Source organism: Euprymna scolopes, chromosome 28 (assembly GCF_053919585.1).
Source record: "Euprymna scolopes isolate OS-2025 chromosome 28, ASM5391958v1, whole genome shotgun sequence".
NCBI classification, from domain to species: Eukaryota; Metazoa; Mollusca; class Cephalopoda; order Sepiida; family Sepiolidae; genus Euprymna; species Euprymna scolopes.
The window spans coordinates 96391926-96412847 of record NC_136509.1 but is presented as its reverse complement, the minus strand read 5'-3'; the positions used below and the strand labels follow the sequence as shown (position 1 = coordinate 96412847).

The window sequence follows — 20922 nt, the reverse complement described above, 5'->3', positions numbered from 1 at the left end:
AAAAGTATGGTGAAAAAAACAATGTAAATAAATAACTTCCGGTCACGTGTCATAGGGAGCGTTAATTACTTTCAGTGTCATGCGTAGGTCGTCCGTCATGTTTTTTTATCGATTTTTGAAAAGTGGCAAGATTGTTAACCTCCGCCGAAAAAACTACCTCGGACACCTGCAGTTGTTTGTCTAACATTAATAAATTCATAGTGCTGTTAATCTCCATGCTCTCTATGTTACATCTAGTTTCTTTCTTTCTTTCTCTCTCTCTCTCTCTCTCTCTCTCTCTCTCTCTCAATATTTACCCAAAAGTCGTCTGCTCGTTGTCTAGAATTTTAGGTTAGATTTTTTTTTTTACATAGGAGTCACCACTTATCAAGGCCCGAAGGCCACTCGAGAATAAGGGTTAATGAGTGTACATTAGCCAATAGGACAATATCATTGGGATATTAGTAAACGAATGTTTTACAAAAAGATGAACAGAATGATGGAAACAAGGTATAAAAACGGCCATCGGATTAATGTCTTTAATCTTTTGTTGCACACCACCGTGGATTCGAAACATCTTTTTTTACGTAGAAATCACCACTTATCAAGGCCCGGAGGTCACTCGAGGATAAGTGTCATTGAGTGTATATTAGTCAATGAGATAATATAGTAGTAATCGTTAGTAGTGAAAATTTGGTAAATTGGATTACTTAAGATGACGGTTCATCAAAAATTTGTTTACGTTGAACTTGAAGACTACCAAATTGTAGTCAGCTGGAAAGCAGGCAAACGGAAGAGAGTTTCACAGGGGTGCAGTTGTTCTAAGTCATGTTCCGGGCAAACCCGAGCGGCCGCTTAAATACATCCGGTTCAAAATCTGAACAAGTATCAAAATATCAATTGCGCCAAATAATAATAAATTAACGCGTAGAAATAAGATTGTATGATTTGAATTCTTCGGACTATTGTTCTCATTTTGAGTGCTATTCTCACGGCGTTTCAACCAATGTAACCTCCAACCTAGTGGCGTAGCTAGAATAAACGTCACTCGAGACGGTCCGCTCAAATGTCCAATTCCAATTACCCTCATATTCACCCTATGCTAAATAGTTCAGCTGTTCATACATGCTCTACCTTTGCTTTACATGTCTGACCCAAGACAACATCCAATGCCACAAAATAATCAGTTCTAATCAAATAATTTTTTAATGCAACTGTTCACTTCCAGAACAACTAAATAAAAACACAAAAGAATTACATTTGCTACTATGAATGTTTTATTGTTTTAATTGTAGAAAATTGGTCAACAACATCGTCAAAATCTGTTTGTCTTGTAAGTTAGTTTTCAATGAACAGCGCAACCAGATCAGATAGTCTCGACTGGCTTATGTTTGACCGGAGGTAATTTTTTATAAGTTTCATTTTGGAAAGATTTCTTTCACACGATGTCACAGAAGCACATATTGTCAGAAAGAGTCTTAGAGTCAGTGTAAGATATGGCAATGACAAAAGAAAGTCCCACTTGATGATAAACTGTAGGAACTGCTGTATAGTTCAGTGCTTGGCTTCCTCCAAGTTTATTTCGACTGCTTGTAGGTGTTGACTTAAACGTGGAATTTCTAAACAAAGTTTGCTTCAGACAACTCATCATTAACAGTGAACTTGGCAATATCCAATTGTATTTCTTCGTCTTTGGCACAAATTATATTGTCTAACTAAACGGTTTAAAATGTCAGCAAAATGTCATTCACTGCCTTTCCCCTGATAATCAACTCGATATGGAAACGGTTCAGATATTCTAACATTGCTCTCTTAGTCTCCTGCTTCAATGATGTTGCGAGTTTGTCTTTGCTTTATTTTCATATTTTTATTTTCATGGAAAGTGTTCGATTGAGTTTCAATCTATGGTCCCCCCCCTCGTCAAACTTTCACAAGAAACACTAGACTAGCTGAAAACATTATCAATAATTTTCCCCACTCTTTATCTGTGCCTAAACCTAAACAACGATTCCATGATCAAAGCTTCTTTCTTAGAACTGCACGCCTGTGGAATTGTCTTCAGTTTTCCTGCTTTCCAGCTGTCTATAATATGGTTGTCTTCAAGTCCAACGTGAACAAGTTTCTGATGAGCCGTTCCACTTAAGTTAACAAATTTACCGAACTTCCATTACTATCGATTACTATATTGTCCTTTTGACTAATCTACACTCTTTAACCCTTATCCTTGAGTGGCCTATCGGCCTTGATAAGTGGTGACGCCTATGTAAAAAAAAAAAAAAGACAATCCGGCATCTTTTGACTCCTCCCGACATTCTTCTCTTTCTTCTGATCTTTTCTCTGCAGGAATATCAAGTTCTTCACATTTGGCAAGTACTTACTGGACAACACTTAACAAAATTTGTACAATGTTCTTTAAAAAAGAGATTGAGAGTCCTTAATTTGGTAGCAACCATGGCCAGAGTAATACCTGGTGTTTGTGTCTCTTTCTGGGCTAAGTTTACTTCTTGTAAAACGTCACTTCATAAAACCCAAGAAAGAAATTAAAGGAAAGTCGCAATATAACTGACAACAGATTATGAGCGGCGCCCTTTTGTCTCGTCGCTTTCTTCCACGAACTGGTTCAACTTTTGTATCACTAGCTTCACAGCATCAACATATGCACTTTAGCGAGTTGTAGACGATGCGTCCACAAAGCAAAAAAAAAAGGTCTACAGCCTCTTAAGACCTCGAAAAACTCGTTGCACAAGATGGAATGTTTTACAAAAAGGTTCAAAGAATAATTAGAACAATGTACAAATACGGCCATCGGATTAATGTCTTTAATTTTTTGCACAATATCGGGGATTCGAAAGATCTTTTTTCTTTTTTATATAGGAATCACCAATTATCAAGGCCCGGAGGTCACTCGAGGATAAGTGTTATTGAGTGTATAGTAGTCAATGAGACAATACCGTAGTAATCATTAGTCATTTGGTAAATTTGGTAAATTGCATTACTAAAGGGAACGGTTCATCAAGAATTTGTTTACATTGAATTTGAAGACTAACAAATTGTAGTCAGCTGGAAAGCAGGCAATCGGAACAGAGTTCCACGGGTGTGTAGTTCTACGAAAGAAGCTTTGTTCATGGAATCTATGTTTAGGTTTAGGCACAGATAAAGAATGGGGGAAATTATTAACAGTGGTTTCAAACAGACAAGTGTTTCTCGTGAAAGTTTGGCGAGGGGGGGGCATAGATTGGTGCTCAGACGAGCACTTGCTATGAAAATAACGATAAAGCAGAGAAAGTCTTGCAACGTCCCTTCTGCGGGAAAGAGGTTGCAGTGAAAAGAAAAGAGCATCCCCCACATAATTGCCGCATTATCGTACCCGACACAATTTAATATCCAGTTGTTAATTTTCTAGTTTCTCGAGGATATCGCTAGTTAATTCAGTAGCTGTTTTACGTTTCGGATGAAAAACTCCATGAAATGAATCCCACACTTCAAATACACCATCACTAATGTGTACATATCGAATTACTGTTGACACTTGATCTGCATGCAAAATGTCCTGTGTGCTATCAAAAAGTGTGCCAAAGTATTTGGCTCCTTTGGTGCCAGAAATGAGTTTCTCACTCACATATTTTGTCAAGAGAGAAATAATCAAATCTTAACTAATTTCCACTAATAACGATTACTACACTACCACCTGACATTCATTAACACTTATCCTCGAGTGGCCTTGATAAGTGGCTCTAATTTTTAGTCGCGTGCAAGCGACTCTAAGTAACCGTCGGTCGGTCAGTCGGTCTGTCAGTCGATCTGTCGCTCTGTCCGTAACATTTTTGTGATTGGCCTTTTTGGTTAAGATCAAAGGTCTGTTGTTAATAGATGCTGTTCTTAGCTTTTTAAGCTTTTCTTGGCCTTTCGGCCAAGTGTAGTATCTGTTCCGGCAGATACTGCAAGCTATGACTAGCTATGACTAGCAAAGACCAGATGTGGGGGCAACCCCACATGCCTGACCTTTAACCAGCTCCCATTTCCCACCTCTCGGGAGCTGGTCCCCTTTTCCCCTTCCCCCTCCCTTCACTCCTCACATTAAAAATCGGCCTTGTGCCTAATTTGCCCGGTGGGGGAGCAAATAAATACCATCTGTTCCGGCAGATACTGCAAGCAAAGACCATATGTGGGAGAAATCCCACATATAAGAACTTGGTCAATGTAGGGGCAACCTTTCATACCAATTGTCACTATCCAGCTTCCCTACTCTCCGGGGAGTTGGTCCCCATTTCCCCTTCACTCCTCACATTAAAAATCGGCCTTGTGCCTAATTTGCTCGGCGGGGGAGCAAATAAATACCCTTTTCTTGGCCTTTTGGCCAGGATCAAAGTGTAGTATCTGTTCTTACTACATGCTGTACTTATGTTTGTAACTTTGTGATATAAAGTGGGGGATCACTTTTCTGTATTAATTTAATGTAAAATGATCACCCACTTTACAACCAGTCAGTCTCAAAGCCATTAAAGTCATTCTCCAGATCATTCAAGTGGTTTTTGAAGGATTCCAGTTATTTTTTAAGCATTCAAGTCATTCTTAAGGTCATTCAATTCATCCTTAAGTTCATTAAAGTCATTCTAAGTCATTCTTTATTTATTTAAGTCATTTCAGCCTATTTTTAGGTCATTTTAGTTTATCTTTAAGAATTTCATGTCAATCGTACATTCACGCATTCATTCATTACACGAGAACACGCGGCTAATGGCTATCGGCCTTGTTACTTCTTTCTACTTGGGAGAGAAAAGCATTTACACAGAGGAAAAACCAGTTAACTAAAATCCAAATTAAAATATTTGTATTTCGATTGATGAGCCAATCAGAATGGCGAACAAATCAATGACAAAATGTTTTTTGCAGCCGATCATGTAACAAGTCCTGATAAGTGCTATCAATGTACAGACACACGGAGAGAGAGAGAGAGAGAGAGAGAGAGAGAGAGAGAGAGAGACAGACAGACAGACAGACAGACAGACAGAGACAGACAGACAGACAGACAGAGACAGACAGACAGACAGACAGACAGAGATCTCGCAAACAAATGATTGCTGTCACTTTGTAGAAACGGCTTGACCGATTTTTAAAAAAATTTCACACAACTGCACCTTATGTGTTTGGCAGTATTCTTAGATAGGTTTTGTATCGGAATACCCCTCTAAAAGATTTAAAAATCGATAATCGAAAAAAAAATCCGATCACAGAAGGAACAGTTCGATTTTGACCAAAGTTAATACCCTGATACAACCTTACATAAAATTGCATTTTAGAAGTTTTATCACCCCAAAAGTAGACAGGCCCGGCGTTTAAAATCACCAGTAGGTTTTTTGATAAGATATATGCGCGTTCGAAATGAATATTTTTGTTTAGAGCACAATAGAGCCATGATACTTGACTTTTGCATTTTAAACTTTAATTCAAGCCATTATATAAAAATAATTTTATAAAATCAACTGGAGGTTCTCTACAGTGCAATTGTAGACTACAATGTATTGTGGACTAAGTCAGTGCATGGTGGCACGTGAGGCTTTCTTCTGGTGCACTGCAATGGCTACCATAGGAAATTCCACAGATTTGATTAAAAAAAATGGGCAATTCCACCGGTTTCGATGACAATAAATGTATTGGAAGGATAGAATGTTCGTTGATCCTCATTTAATCCCGAGTCCTGTCTCCTTACTAATACACACACACACACACACACACACACACACACACACACACACACACACACATATATATATATATATATATATATATATATATATATATATTAGCAGATTGCCTGGCTGTAAAATACGTTTAAATATGATATTTTAATCTATGAAGATATCGTATTATTATTATTATAGGGCCAATTTTCTATTTATTATTATATTATTATATTGTACCGAATATATAGTCGTGCCCTCCCCCGGCGTAGAGCGGTAATAAAATACGCTTAAATATGATATTTATTATCATCCCCTAGTGATCCCCTAGTGTGCAAGCTTAAGGACAAATGTCACATAGTCCACTACACGGTTCAGGTTATTACCTTTCCAACAAGCCTTCATTTGTTAAATTCTGATCATTAGTCGTTACCGCCACGAAATTTCTTAAACCACCATTGTGCTGTGCGTTCAGTAGTTGTTCCTGGGTAAAACGCTCCGTTAATATCGCGAGCTGTTTCAGCATCTTTTCCGCCTTGATTGGATCGAAATAAAATTCTGCGAATTTGCTTTTTGCCCCCTCTTCCATTCAACGTTTCGAAAAGAAGACATAATTATTTTAAAAGGATTGTAATTTAAACGATTAGATAGAGCGAAAAACGCTCTTTTAAATGATATATAACGTAAAAGCATAACGAAAACTTATTTGAAAATACATTTTTTTTACAAAGGTATCACCACTTATCAAGTCCAAGAGGTCACTGGAGGATAAGGCTTAAAGAGTGTACAGTAGACAATTGGACAATAAAGTAATCGTCAATAATGGAAATTCGGTAAATTTGTTAACTTATATGGGACGGCTCATCAAAAACTTGTTTACGTTAGACATGAAGACAACCATATTGTAGTCAGCTGGAAAGCAGGAAAACTGAAGACAATTCCACAGGCGTGTAGTTCTAAGAAAGAAGCTTTGTTCATGGAATCTACATTTAGGTTTAGGCACAGATAAAGAGTGGGAGAAATTATTGATAGTGTTTTCTGAAAAATAAAAATGATAAAATTTTTAAAAAATATTATAAAATACATCATTTGAAATCAAAATTAAAAATAAATTTTTAAAAAATATTATAAAATACATCATTTGAAATCAAAATTAAAAATAAAATTTTAAAAAATATTATAAAATACATCATTTGAAATCAAAATTAAAAATTATAAAATTTTAAAAAATATTATAAAATACATCATTTGAAATCAAAATTAAAAATAAATTTTTAAAAAATATTATAAAATACATCATTTGAAATCAAAATTAAAAATAAAATTTTAAAAAATATTATAAAATACATCATTTGAAATCAAAATTAAAAATGATAAAATTTTAAAAAATATTATAAAATACATCATTTGAAATCAAAATTAAAAATTCCGTATTAACTTTCGCCTAATAGATGAATGAGGATATTTATTTAGAAAAACAATTTGAATAATTGTTTGTATGACCATCAAAGATGTTTTGAAAGTACACTGTGATAGACACTATATAAATTAAAAGCAGGGAGGGGTTAAAATACGGTGAGTGAGAGTGATGGATAGAAACTTACTATCAGATGAGTCTTTTTAATTGTAACTGTTAATTTTAATTGAACTGTTAATTTTAATTGAACTGTTAAAGCACTAAAACATTGGATACAAAATAAAGTGCAATCAAATTTCACTCATGCAAATAAAAACAATCCCGGACAGATCGGGACAGTTAGTATAAGATATGGCAAAAGTTCTATGTTGAATATCCGACAGAAACTGGTACGTCAGCTCGTATTAATGTACAGGATGCGTTGTTTTGGCAGAAAGTTTGCACTTGACCAACAAGGTAATCGGAAAAAATCAGAATAAGATTTGCGCCAGACAGTGCGTCTTTTTTACACCCTATCGTCTCCATTTCCCTTCTGAATTTCTATGTCTCCAGTTTCCTCACTGCATTTTTCTCCCTCCCCCCTCTTTTTTCCTCCCTCTCCTTCTGCCTCTCTCTCCATCTCCCCCCTCTTCCTCTAACTCCCTCTGCCCTCTTCCTCTCACTTCCTCTCCCCCTCATCTTTCTGCTTTTCTCTCTCTCTCTTCCTTTTTTTTCTTCTTCTCTGCTTCTCTCTCTCTCTCTTTTCCTCTCTTCATCTCTCTATCGTCTCCATCTCATTTCACTTTATATGTCTCTAGTTTCCTCACTGTGCGTTCTCTCTTTCCATCTCTTTTCTTTCTTTTTCTTCCTGCCCCTGCCTCTCTCTTCCTCTCTCCCTTTCTTCCTATCTCTGCCTCCCTCTCTTTTCTCTCTTCTTTGCTTCTCTTTTTCTACTTCTCTGCTTTCCTCCTTCTTCTTCCTTGCTTTTCTTTCTCTTCATCTGTCTTTCTCTTTCTCTCTACCTTTCTCTATCTTGCTCTGCCTCTCCCTCTCTCTACTTCAGCATGTCTCTCTCCCTCTTCCTATCTGCTTTTCTGTCTACATTGCTCTCTCCCTCTGCTTCTCTCACTCTTCTTCTCTGCATTCTTACCCTCCTCCCTCCCTCTCTCTCTCTCCCTTTTCCTTTCTCTGTCCTACTCTCTCTATTTGGACCTCTTTTCTGTCTCTCACTTCTCACTTGGGTTCCACTTCCTGTTTATATATCACATCTGTTAAACGTCTTAGCAAACGGCAAACACAAGCTTGGTGGTCGCTTGAGAAACTTTCTCTTTTTTTCTTCCTTTTTTTCCATAATGTTTTGTGTATTCTTACCGTTTCCACAGACCTCAGCAATCGTTTCCCTTCTAATGCGCCTCCTGCCCCCAAGCGGCACTCGTTTGCTAATCGGGCCATGCCATTCAATTCGAATTATCAAACCTGTTCATTTAAAAAGAAGAAACTCCACTGATGGCATCTTAACAGTCCTACAAATGTAACGACAAAACAAATGGTAACGTTTGAAAAGTTACACATTTTTATTGGCGTAACGGGGGAGGAGGGAGAGACGATGGGGTGCACAACAGTATTGCGTTCAGTTCCGGTGAAAGTAATTAAGGAAAAAACCCAGACTATAAGCAACGACTTTCCTTCTAAATTTCTAAAATTACAATCACGCAAGAGTGGAAGAATTGTCTATTCGGGTTATATATATATATATATATATATATATATATATATATATATATATATATATATATATATATATATATATATAACGCGAAAATGGACAACGATTATAATATGGAATCTTTTCTAATGAAGGTTCAATTCTGGTGGGTTAGACATGTCATTAGATGAAGGGGTAAGAGCGTCTAAGATACCTAACACACACACATGCAGTAGAAAAATATTAATAAAATTTTACTTCAACACCTGAAGATGATTCGTGGACGAACCGAAAGCGCTCGTGGCAGCAACAACTACGGAACTTTTATTAATATTTTTGATTTTGATATAAAAACAGATTATACGGAACATCGAAAAATGAAAAAATAAAAAAAAGATTCAGTAAACAAAGTGTCTCCGTTACATTTAATAATATTTGCTGAAATATATATATATATATATATATATATATATATATATATAAAGAAATATTGAAGGATTCTTTAAATGTAAACTTATCAAGATGTGTGAAAGCTTGTATCATTTCTCATATCGACACCATCCGTCTATGTCTCATATTCCCTATACTGTAAAAGTCCAAGTTTCTCAAGCAGAGTTTAAATTCGTCTGCATTACTTTACCTCTTCTCCCGAGATACCCCCTTATACCACTCGTCCACCACTCCCCTATATACCAGTTACCTTAATATCCACTGACCTAGATATCGCATTGAACTGTTTGCAACCTGGCCCTGGCTCCTCTTCTGATGAGAAGCATTAGTCTTCGAAGTAGGAGGTATAAAGAGCATATAACACTTTCTTCCAATTTATATTTTTCCTTATTATATCAGCGAATAAATAAATAATATATATATTAGAGATGGGACGATTCCAATATGTTATGCCCAATCCCGATACAATTACTGATTCTGTTTAATCTCTCTCTCTTTCTCCCACTCTCTCTCTCCCTCTCTCTCTCTCTCTATATATATATATACATATATATACATATGTATATATACATATATATACATATGTATATATACATATATATATACATATACATATATACATATATACACATACATATATATACATATACATATATACACATATATACATATATATACATATATATACATATACATATATATACATATATATACACATATATATATATAATATATATACACATATTTATATACATATATATATACACATATTTATATACATATATATATATACACATATATATACATACATATATATACATATATATACATACATATATACACATATATATACATACATATATACACATATATATACATATATATACACATATATATATACATATATATACATATATATACATATATATACATATATATACATATATACCTTGTTTTTTCCTTTTCTTTTCCAGTTTTAACAACTAATCCTTTACTTTTCCATGTTTAAGTTTAACCATATTACTTGTCATGCTCGCATTTTTCCATTGTAATCCATAATTTTTACAGGCTTCCGGTAAATTCATTTGTTCTTTGTTTAATTTCAGTCTTATTTTTTGTCCCCATAAACATAACAAAGACATATGTAAAATATCAATGTACGGCACTCGTCAGCTTTCAATAAAATCCCCCAATTATCTCCCTTTTATTCTTTCATTCTCTCTGTTACACTTGTTTCTTCTTTTTTCGCGGCATCAGTGAATTGGTAGCAACAGTAGTCGCTGAAGCGATGTGGTTGCTATGGAAACCAGTCATAGAAAACCTCGCTCACCTTCATTACGTTTTTTTTTTTTTACAATTTTGAACACCAGTAAATTCATCATAACTTTTTGTTTTACTGGACGAAAATTGATTTTTTTTTTCACAATATAGCTGAGAATGTGACCTATAAACTGCAATAATATTCAATATGAAGGGACCAATTCTTCTCCATGATAACGCTGACCCTGCAGAAACTGAATGAATTAGGTTACGAGACTGCCTTATCTGCCATATTCATCGGACCTCCCGCCCATTGATTATCATTTTTTTCAAGCATCTCGACAACTTCCTGTGCAAAAAAATACTTCAAAAGCCAAGATGATGCCGAATCGGCCTTCAATGACTTCATCGCTTCCAGAACTCCGGATTTCTATGCTAATGGGATAAATAAACTTGTTTCGCGTTGGCAAAAAAATGTGTCGATTCTAATGGTTCTTATTTCGATTAATAAAGTTTATTATGAAAGGATTTATGATCTTTTGAAGTTGATCGTCAAAAAACGATATTATTTTTTGCATCATTCTAATAAAATAATCATTAGCTTCGATTTGTTAAAGTCATGTACCGTTTTAGAGAAACCTTAAAGAATTTAACGTCTGCAATTTTTTTTTTTAAATAATAATATCGGTGGCAGTTATTTTTAGCATTTTAACATTTGAAATTTTGAAAACAACTTTATTGTCCTTCATATCAACCCATTTCGGTTATTAATTGCTGAATCCAGTAATTTGCAGGGGGGGGGATATGCTTCAATTTATTTATATTTTCGAATATAGATTCATGGTGGTTTGTTTGATTGTTTTGTAAAGGAAAATTGTTTTGTTTTTGACGTTGCGGAACATGATTGAGTTTTGCAAAAAAAAAAAAAAAAAAAAAGAAAGGAAAAACACAATAACATCAATGTTTGGTATATTTTAGGTTAGGAAGCCGATATTTTCAGATAGCCTGATCTGGTGATGATTAAATTTCCACTTTTTTTTTTAAATTACATTTTCACCCCAAACAAGGCACATTGCCACTTTCATGTAGGAGCTACTATCAATAACATAATCTACAGAAGTACTATGTGGGGAGTTGGCAGCAAGATGTCGGTTCACGTTACACTTGAACTTCTGCATGTCAGTACGGTTGGGGAAGCAGGAACCCGCAAGGGAATTCCAAAGTCTAGTGGTTCTGAGGAAGAAACTACTGGAGTAGAAGTCCCTCTTACATCTAGGGATCTCTACTGTGAAGAGGTGGGATTTAGCTGCTTGTCGGGTTTGTCGGGGGTATTTACGTCGAGGGGGTACGAGTGCTTGCAGTTCGTCGGAGCATTCACCGTTAAAGTACTTATAAGTTATAACAACACTTTTATCAGTTGCGCGGAAGCTATTTACGAAACATGAAAATAACATCAGCGACAAAAAATAATAGTTCGAATAACACAAATTATCAAGCCTCATCTATAAAATTATCAAGCCTCATCTATAAAAACAAATCCGAAACAAAAGTTTCTTTTTGCCGCGTCCATGGAAAATGGCTGAAAAACTTGGCTATAATTATAAACTATTAGCTAGACGCCCATATATTTTCATTTATGCAGATTGCGTATGTATTATTATAGAATCACTGTTCTATTGAATATTATATATTACGAGGAATAATTTGCCCGAAGGAATAATTGGCAATATATATATATATATATATATATATATATATATATATATATATATATATATATATATATATATATATATATCAATAAGGTCAACAGGATAACCATTATTGATGAATATTTCCCTGATCTTATCGAGTTCAACATCTAATCTGTTAGGCGAACAAATCATGAGGGCTCTATGTACCAAAGTATTAATTAAGCCGACCTTACGTGATTTAGGTACAAAAGACAACCAGTTCACATATACGCCAGTAAATGTCGGCTTTCTATAAATTGTAGTGAGAAAGCCCCCCCCCTTGAGCGTTCGACAAGAACATCCAAGAAAGGAAGCGAATTGTCCTTCTCACTTTCCATAGTGAACTTAAGAGCCCCATGTAAAGAATTCAACCTATTAAAAATATCGACGCTTCACTTTGCGATGGAAAAATAGCAAAAGTGTCGTCAACATATCTGAAATATGCAGTGGGTTTAGTTGTAGAATTAAACATAACGGATTCATGGTACCCGACGAAAATATCCGCTAAAGTTGGGGCCAACGGACTCCCCATTGAAACCCCGTCAACCCGACAGTACATAATATCACAAAAACTAAATTCCACGGATTTAGTACACATTAAAATGAGTTCAATAAGAATCTCTTTAGAAAACCGTGGAGCAGTCAGGCGACCATCATATAAAGCGTCGGTACATATGCGTATAGTCTCATCCAACGGTATGTTGGTAAAAAGACTAGATCATCAAATGAGCACATGAAAGACGTCTTTGCATTTGAATCCAACCCACGTACACAATCAACGAACCGAAAAGAATCTGGGATACAATGCGTGGTGTATAACTCACGCACAGGTTGCAGAATTTCCACAAGCCACTGAGCCAAAGAATGTTGTGCTGAACCAACCATTGATAAAATAGGTCTCAGTGGAACACCTTGCTTGTGGATTTTGGGGAGACCATACATTCTGGGACGTTGTGACCCAGAGGGACTGATCCTGTCATAGACATCCTTGCAAAAAACCTTCTTTTTAAATAATGCAAGTAGACGTCTTTGCATATTAGCCTCGTTCTTGCAAGTATTATCCGTCAACTCGACAGAGCCGAGTTTTCGGAATTTCGAACTATCATTGAGAATAACTGCCATTTTCTCAACGTAGTCCGATTTATCCAAAATCACCACTCCTGCACCTTTGTCTGATTATATATATATATATATATATATATATATATATATATATATATATATATATATATATATATGTATATATATATATATATATATATATATATATATATATGTATATATATATATATATATATATGTATATATATATATATATATATATATATATATATATATATATATATACATTAAAAAATAGTAATGACAATGTAGTTCATCAAATTCCGTCTATGTTTGTTTACAATATCACGTCAGCTTATATTTGAGCTTGACGATCTAAAAATAGTCTTTCTTCTCTTATAGATAAAAAATAATTTTTACAGTGGAATATTTTACTGACCAAGGTTACACCGGTGTAACTTAAAATATTCCCCTGTAAGAATTCATTTTTTTATCTATAAGAGAAAAAAGAATATTTTTAAGGTGTGATTTTCGATACTTATCGGGGGAATTTCTGTACAAAACATATCCAAGAACACTACCAGAAATTTGCTGCGATTTATATTGTGTGTGTGTGCGTGTGTGTGCGTGTGTGTGCGCGCACGCACACGCACGCGCGTGTGTGTAATCCAGTAAGGTGTGGTAGGATTGTTTCTTGCTGCGGTTTCCCCAAATTTCAAACTCGAAACGTTTAAATCCAAAGGCGTTTTTAAGATGGGAAATGCTATCGGTTGTTTTACGAAGATCCACCCATTGTATTGTTTTAAGGGTTCGTCTGTTTGTACATGGGTGTTGAGTATCGTTAATGTCGAAACAAAAACCCAAAAAACGGGCCCTTCCTCACTTAAGTGGTGATACGTAATACGAAAGGATTGCTGCCTTTTGTTCTTTGGTTTCGTTCATTAATCCATGAGTGCACAGCATAATGTGAGCTGTTATGTAGGACAACATACGTATCGATAACCCACACACGCACACAACACACACACACACACACACACACACACACACACACACACACACACACACACACACACACACACACACACATATATGACTACTTCATTTAATCATATAAATTAATATACGAAAGTATAATTTTATGCATAAACTTTAATTATTTACTTCAACGGTGCTCAATACATAGGTAGAGCTAGGTAGTAAGTTATAAAAATATATATGGCAATTAAGCCACACAGAATATTCCACGTTTCATCCACGTTAGGATTCGTCAGGGTTAATGGGTGTGAATTGTCTGTAATCAACTTGCAATATAGAAAATATCTCCAGATCCCCAGAAACAATAATTCGACATTTGGTAAATGGAATAACTCAACTCTATCAGTTTGAAAGATTTGATTATTCATTCGAAAATTAAACTATAACTTGTTTCCAGCTATTCTTAAATCCTACTAGAATATATAACATTGTCTGTGGGTCACGGGTCGTCTATGTTCTTTGTTTTAATGGTTATTTTATCATTTCTGACGTCATCAAGAATCTTCCTAATGCCTTCAAGCTGTTAGTGTCTTGCGTATCCAGTGTGCACGGAGACAAACAAACAGGGCCATAAAGTTTTAACATGATATAGACATTAACCATTACTTAATAATTAATTCATGTGTTTGGTTTATCCGTTTCTTTTATCTACACACACCACACACATGCACACACACATACACACACACACACACGCACATACACACACACCACACACATGCACACGCACACACACACACACACACACACTCACATATATAAAAATCATTTTAATAAATATTTAAATATTATCTACATACGTATACGTTTTATCCTTCTGGAATCATCAGTGTAGAAATAATCATTCACGCCAGTCACACAACTGGAATTTAAGGAAAAGTCATATTTAACTCCAAATCCGAGTATGCTAACTAATTAGACAAATGTAAATGGCGTTAGACAAAATGAGAAATAAGACCTATATATGCCAAAGGAAACGTACAGCTATATATATTTTTTTTTAAACTAAAAATGGTTACTCGTATTTTGGTTAAATTAACTTTATCGAGGTTACTCTTCGTATATCTTATTATACATTTTCGTACTGTGTGTATATGTGTATATGTGTATGTGTATATGTGTATGTGTGACGCGGTTTATCTCAGCCTACAGGCAACCCACCCAGGCAAGTAAGGTACCGAAATGAAGCTTATGACCCAATGGATGTTTTAGTGATATTTATATCCATGTTTGGTGTATGGAAATGCAAAAATAAAAAATAAAATAAAATAAAAAAAAATAAATAAAAATAACGCTTTACTAAACAACGTTTTATTTACTGGATATTTTCCGGTACAAGGACTCAAGTTTGCCCAGCTGGGCAAACTTGAGTTCTTGTTTATAGGGAATTTACGAGAGTATTAAATTTTTACCCCTAATTATTAATTCAAGAACATAAAAAAGAGAATAACACCTTTTTAAGATGCAACGGAGCCGCTGACGTTGGGAGCAGTAGCCGCATAAAATATGCAAATGACCAAGCAGTTAAGCTGTTGCGCCCAGCTGACATTCGGCGAGAGCTGATAAGCTGTTGCGCCTGGTGGACAGTGACAGGAGCGGGAGAGAGATCTGCCTTGCTTGCCGGTTAAGTTCCCTCTGACGAGTTGTGTGTTTCCCCGAGGTGCTAAAAATAGTTCCTTAGAGACGGATGAAATTCGTCCGCTCTACCAAATCGCTTAGCATAGAAGCATCAATCAATTCGCAGAAGAATTTTTTTTTTTTTTTTTTTTTTTTTTTTTTTTTTGCTATAGAAATAAGTTGCTTTTGGGGCCTTGAATGGAATATTTAATGTCTTGGCTTTTAGAGGATATTGTTCACAGGTTTGACCGTGGGGCGGTTATCTGTGATAACCATACACTATAGATTGGGTGTATATTTATCTTTTCTTCAAAGGAGCGGCCACATTTCTGTACGGATATTTAATTCCCAGCAAGATCTGTTTTTGGATAAAAAGAAATGAATCAACTTTTGAATCGAACAAAAAAAAAGAAAAACAACAAAATGGCATCTATTTCGAAATTCTTTAGATTATTTCAATTAAAATGTTTTTTAACGCCTTTAAAAACTTTCTGATGTCACCGCCAATGCTCGGATCACATTTTTTTTTTTTTTCAAGTTGAAAAATAAATGCTCTCTTTGCCCCCCTCCATCTTTTTGTAAAAACTTCACAAGAACTCGCCTAGCTGCAACCACAGTTAAAAATTTCCCTTCCTCATCTTTCTCTCCCTTTCTTTTTTTCTTTTTCTCTTTTTGTCTTTTTCTTCATCTTTTGTTTTATCTTTTTTTCTATCTCTCTCTGTTTCTCTTTCTTTTTACTCTTGCTTTCTCTCTCCTTTTCTTTCTCTCTCCCTCTTTCTTTATTTCTCGCTTTCTCTATCTCGTTCTATCTCTTTCTGTCAAGTATAAAACAGAACTTTCAAGAATGATAATACTACTAATAATTAATAATAATAATAATTAATGATCAGCATAATAAGGATATAATAAGATTAATGATAATGACAATAATATAATAATGATAATAATATTATTAATAATATAATAAATAATAATATTAATAAAATAATAATAATAATAATAATAATAATAATAATAATAATAATAATAATAATAATAATAATAATAATAATTAGCGGGACCTGTGGAAATTCCACAGGGGACTCATTCATCTTCTTCTCTTCTTCTCTATATAAATAAAATGAACTCATTTTTTCCCGTCGGATTTTGACCTTAATAGGATTAAAAATCAAGATATTTCATGCAAATATAATATGCACAAACGGCAGAACAATATCTGAGGTGTTATAGGCTTATTATTTCTCAAATTCCTCGATAATCTTAGATTTCTATATTTTTCTGCTGAGAAGTCACGGCCAAAATCGGTTAAGATCAATGGAAGTGGTAAAATATTTTCTCTCTAATAAATTCCTCTTCCCCCTGCCACCACTTAACACCGTTTGGGGATCGTTCACAAGGAACAGTTGAGAAGAGAACACCGGTTTGGCTTCGTAGTTCTTTCATGTGAAGTTATTTAAAATGACTAAACTAAGCTGCAGTGCTCTGTGGCGTAGTGGTTAGCGTGCTGGACAATTCACATTATATTTTCACGTTCGCGCCGACCTACCGTAGTCGTTTTTTTTTTTGTTTTTTTTCCTAAACAACTGGAATGGACTTTTCTTGGTGGCCGAACTGTTAACGTTGTAGATGTTTTTTTTTGTTTGTTTTTTTTCACACTTTATTTTCCTACTTTTACTCATGACTCCGGGTTTGATCCTTCCTACTTACCTACCATAACATTTTTTAAACCCCCCCCCGTCCCGGAAACAAACACTCGGGCAACGCCGGGTACCCCCGCTAGTATGTAATATATTGATGTTGGCATTCTGTAGATGTTCAGCATAAATGGGAGCGCTTTGATATTATTGTAGCTTTTTTTGTTAAAACTGCAAAATTATATATATATATATATATATATATATATATATATATATATATATATATATATATATATATATATATATATATATAGTAAACCTGATGAATCCTAGCGTGGATGAAACGCGGATTATTTTGCGCAGTTTAATTGCCATATATATTTTATTACTACCTAGCTCTACCTATATATTGAGCATTATTGAAGTAAATACTTAAAGTTTACGCATAAAATTATACTTTCGTGTATTAATTTATGTGATTAAGTTAAGTAATCATACATATGTGTGTGTGTGTGTGTGTGTGTGTGTGTGTGTGTGTGCAACTTGAGTTCCTTCAGCCATAATCAAAACCGAAACCAAAATTTATAAAGAATTCTTGGTAAAATTATTTATGACAGGAAATAGAAGAACGTAACAATTAAACGACCCGGATGTAAGCGTGACACACAAAAGAACACACACGCTATCGTATTAATATATAAATAATGCTTAAATAAAAAAAAGGCTAAATTTCCCGATTTTTGTCTTTCTTTATTTTGAAGCAGTTTTGCTTCAAAACTTGTATTTAGCCTTTTTTTTTTCAAAGCGTAACGTACGGACAAAGAAAGGAAGACTCGTCATATTATTATACGAATACATTTCTAAAACCGTTCATATACAGGCATTTTGTTAAATCCTTACTGCAATTTCTCTGACTTGTTGGGTAATATTTGATCGCACCAAAGAAATTTTACAAGGAAAGTCTATTTTGTTTGCTTTTCTTAAACTCATATCTCTACTACGAATTACCTTTTTTTATAGTCGCTCTTTCTCAGTTAAAAATCATTAAAACTATTTCCTCTCCAAAAATTAAAAAAAAAAACATGGCTGTCTGTTTACGTTTTCAAATTGGTTATTTTATTTTATCATTTAAAAATCTTCTAAATATTAATTTGATTATTTATGGGAACGACTGGACAAGAACTTGTTTAGATTGCATTTGAAAGCTACCGTGTTGTATTCAACCGGGAAGCAGGTCAGCAGAACAGTGTTCCACTGGCGGGCAGTTCTGGGAAATAAGCTTTGTTTGTGGAATCTGCGTTTAGATTTAGGCACAGATAGAGAGTGAGACAAATCGTATATAGTTGTTGTAGCTAGTTGAGTGTTTTTGTGAAAGTTTGGTTGGGGGGGGCATAGATTGTTCCTGAACTTTTTGAGATGAGGATTGATTATTTGTATTTTTTTGGCTTCTTCGGACTACTGTTATCATAAGTGTTATTGTCTGCAACATTTCGGTTCATGTAACCTTCGATCTTCTTCAGGTGTATTTTGTCGAACTCTGGAATCTGCACATATATTTCAAAAGGAACTTTCATTTAATCCAGGGAGGTGTGTCCCGTCCTTTGTAGGTCAGCAGGACCTGTCGATCGATTTGGTTGGTCTTAATTTCACGATCGGGTTCATATGTCGCCGCTTCGTCGATCTGTCGGAAAGAAAACAATTTCATGCACACAAAAGAAAGCGCAAGCACAATTCTCTATTCTACTGATTAAATTCAAGATAAGATACACACACACACACAAATGATGCGGGAAGAGAGGAGTGTGGTGACTCTTCAATTTTGCTTGATTCTCTCCAAACTTCCAAAGTTCATATAGTGAGTTGAGAGGTGAGCCGGGGCCGCTTCCTGGAACAATCGTGTCCAGTTACATCACCCCAAGGGAGGTCCCTTCCTTCTCGAGTGCACCTGTGGATTGCAGCGCCGTTCTCACGACCGAAAGGTTAAGCCCGTAACATCAGTTCCGGGTAATTGTACTCGAAGGCTAAATATTTCTCCTCTAACCTTGAGTCATCATTCGTTGGCATCGAAAACGAAATTATGTTTTCGTTAACTTTTCTCAAAGTGACATTGTGTTGTCACTTTTTCATAAAACAATGAAATTTACAAATCTAATCCTTCTCTTAGCAAGGTCTGTTGCCGTCGCCCGGGCACACAAACGATAATTAAAGAATAAGGAAATCATTTCTGCCAGGCTTCTCCAGCATTTCGGGAGTCTTGACCTCCCTCCATGGGAGCACAATCGCCCCCTGGGACGGTCACGTCACAAGGTGGCTTCCTAAGTAATTCGCAATTGTATTCTTGAGTGTCGCCCGATTGAACTTTCAACTTCCAAAAGAGTATAATCATCATTAACCATTACCCCCAGGGGGTTGTTGGGCCTACCCTGAGCCTGCCTAGCTAGTGAACCCCAAGAATGCTGCATAGTTTTCAACATCCTCTCGGCTTTGGCCACCAGCATTCATACGAGTTTCACTTGACTCAGAAGCCCCCCCCCCCCACACACACACACGCCGAAGCAAGATTTCTCTTTGTTGCCGTTTCCATAGCATACTTATTTTAGGAGAAAGGGTCGTTAGCCTTATCCTAAAACCCCAACCTGGAGGACCAGGATCACTCTTTTTCTGGTTTCTATCCGTCGACCTTTCTGGCAAGGGTGGCCCTACCGGGAGCTTTTGCTCCCACCAGCATAATTCTAGGGATCATTGAAACGCTCTAGTTCCTTCACCGCGACAATGTGGTAATTCTAAGTTCAAATGAACAGCTACCACAGGAATTGGAATACATCCTACTAAAACCTGATTCTCACAGCTGGTGAATTTTCAAAAATACAATCTGGACCTGAGAACACTTTAGAAGAACGATATGCAATAAAATTCTGCTTTAAACTTAGAAAAACGAAAAATGCCACAGAAACGTATGGAATAATGCAAACTGCTTTTGGACCATATTGCATGAATCGAACATCAGTTTTTGAATGGCATGAGAGATTCAAGAAAGGCAGGGAGTCTGTGAAAGCTGGTGAAATGTGTGGGAGGAGTAAAGATGTCAGAACACCAGAGTTGATTGGTCAAATAAAGACCGTTGTGTGTCTATGGAGACAATAAGTTCACAGTTTGATGTCAGTGTGGGAACTCTACACACAATTATTCGCGAGGAACTGAAGATGCGGAAGATTTGTGCGAAGTTTGTCCCAAGGGTGCTCCATCCTTGCAGAGACTATTTGATCAAGATGGGTATCAAGACAGTGCCTCATCTTCCTTATAGGCTGTTTTCCTTAAGCTTAAGGAATTACCAAAAGTCACAAGTAAAACCTGTGAGGATATG

The 20922-nt window shown here is 35.5% G+C and overlaps 1 pseudogene; it reads left to right on the top strand.

The window, feature by feature from the left end:
• The first annotated feature begins 4315 nt into the window (after positions 1-4315).
• On the top strand, positions 4316-4550 carry LOC145249822 (U2 spliceosomal RNA; annotated as a pseudogene).
• The last annotated feature ends 16372 nt before the right edge of the window (positions 4551-20922 follow it).